General features: G+C 36.9%; 1 non-coding gene across 1 annotated transcript; it reads right to left on the bottom strand.

Annotated features, from left to right (window-relative positions):
• Positions 1 to 1,938: 1,938 nt before the first annotated feature.
• On the bottom strand, positions 1,939 to 2,011 carry TRNAK-CUU. Its single transcript has one exon. It is a non-coding gene; the product is annotated as a tRNA-Lys (tRNA).
• Between the last annotated feature and the right edge of the window lie 147 nt (positions 2,012 to 2,158).

The raw sequence follows: 2,158 nt of genomic DNA, 5'->3' as shown, positions 1-2,158 counted from the left end.
TGTGTGTGTGTGTGTGTGTGTGTGTGTGTGTGTGTGTGTGTGTGTGTGTGTATGTATGTGTTACGCGAGCAAGTGCGCTTTTGCCACTATTTCTTTGAATTGCCGTTTCTGACTCACGTTGTTTCGATTATATTTATCCATAAACAACAAATGTATGCACGTGTATTTTCGATGAACTAATCGACAAATGAAAGACGAAATGAAAAAAAAATACGATGAATGAATGAATGAATGAATGAATGAATGAATGAATGAATGAATGAATGAATGAATGAATGAATCACACACGACACGCACCGAAATAATGTAGATAATTCAGGAATGAGGCTGCTTCGATTGTGTCAATCAGGGCAACCCTGGCTGAGAAGGATTCAGCTTCCCAGCAGACAGACACGGATATTCTATAAAATAACTTCCCATCGCAGGATTTACACCCGCGTTTTAGGCATGCATGCAGCGACAGATAGCCTTACATAACACCAAAGACGCCAGTTGAATGACTGAAAGAAAGTGAAAAAATTTAAAAAATGAATGATTATAAAATTAATGAAAGCATGAACGAACGAACGAACGAACGAACGAACGAACGAACGAACGAACGAACGAACGAACGAACGAACGAACGAAAGAACGAACGAATGCATTATCTAGTGGACAAATAAGTTTGTTTTTTTAACAAATGAAGGAGTAAAATGGGGAAATGACTAATGAGCCATTAAAGAATGAGCCAAATCGAGGGGTAGAAAAATGAAAGGGGGAAAAAAAATGAAATAACAAATGAATCAGTTATTTCTTAACCATCCCAACTTATTACGAACTTCTCTTTTTTTTTCTTTTTTTTTTTGAATTCTTAGCTCCGGTTGTGGTCGGAAATTCCCGTTGTGGTAAACCCCAACACTACAGTATCGAGAAACGAACGAAGCGGAACAATTTGAATAAATGATAGTGACGTAAAACCGTGTCAGTGGCGGACGGGACGGGACGAGATTGAAACATAGACCTTCGGCAAACATGACGACTGAGATGGCTATCACACAGAGCACCTGAGCGAGCTATCGCCTCAACTCCTCCACCATTCCTTGAATCCTTGGTACGCCCTAGGCTAGAAGATAAACATCTCCTCTCAACCGTTTGTCTCCTGGTTGTCTCCTGTTTAGGAACAATATCTCTCTTCGAACACGAAATTAATTCGAAATGAAACACACGCCGTAAATAGTATCATAATGTAATAAAATTGTCTTTTAAGTACCCAGTAGTTTATATTTCTTATTCTTTTCTTTTCTGTTCTATTCTTCTCCTTTCTTTTCTTTTCTTTTCTTTTCTTTTTCTTTCTGTTCTGTTTTGTGCCGTCCTTTTCTTTTCTTTATTTCTTTTCTTTTTCTTTTTCTTTTTCTTTTTCTTTTTCTTTTTCTTTTTCTTTTTCTTTTTCTTTCTTTTCTTTTCTTTTCTTTCTTTTATTTTCTTTTCTTTTTTTTCTTTCCTTTCCTTTTTCTTCTTCAATTTAATGCTTCAAATGACGTTTGACGTCGGCAGATGAGGATCAGACTGAGATTCTATGGTTCCCTTTAGTACGACAATTACGAGTATTATTAGCACTGTTTGAAATTATAAGACGATTTTATGTTTCAATAAAAATGTTAATGTTTTCTCTCATGTGAAGTGCCTACGGCGTCTTTCATGTTCTGTAAAGAATAAACCTATAACATCTGTGAATAACTATGAGAGAAGAGCTGTGGACAAAGAGAAAGGAAAAAAATTATACTTATTGATGCGAAAGAATTCGAGAAATACAACCAGTAGACAATGTATTTTTCATCGTAAGAGTGAGAAAAAAACACTTTTCGAAATTTACTCTTCAGATTTAAATAAAAATGAGAAAACAGCTTAACTTCAATTTTCATATCCCTTCACTACCGTTCTCAGGAAGAAAAAAAAAGTCGCCCAACGTGGGGCTCGAACCCACGACCCTGAGATTAAGAGTCTCATGCTCTACCGACTGAGCTAGCCGGGCTAACGGTCGAAGTGTGTCTGTCTAGAAACTAACATTTCTATACACCTCGCAGGTGAGTTGATATATATATCACAGCACAATAATGCAATGATCATGGAAATCCACCCCCCACCCCCCTCTTCTTTATCTCTCTCTCTCTCTCTCTCT

Source organism: Aplysia californica, unplaced genomic scaffold (genome assembly GCF_000002075.1).
Source record: "Aplysia californica isolate F4 #8 unplaced genomic scaffold, AplCal3.0 scaffold00319, whole genome shotgun sequence".
NCBI classification, from domain to species: domain Eukaryota; kingdom Metazoa; phylum Mollusca; class Gastropoda; order Aplysiida; family Aplysiidae; genus Aplysia; species Aplysia californica.
The sequence above is the reverse complement of the archived record's forward strand: the minus strand, read 5'-3'. Positions and strand labels throughout refer to the sequence as shown.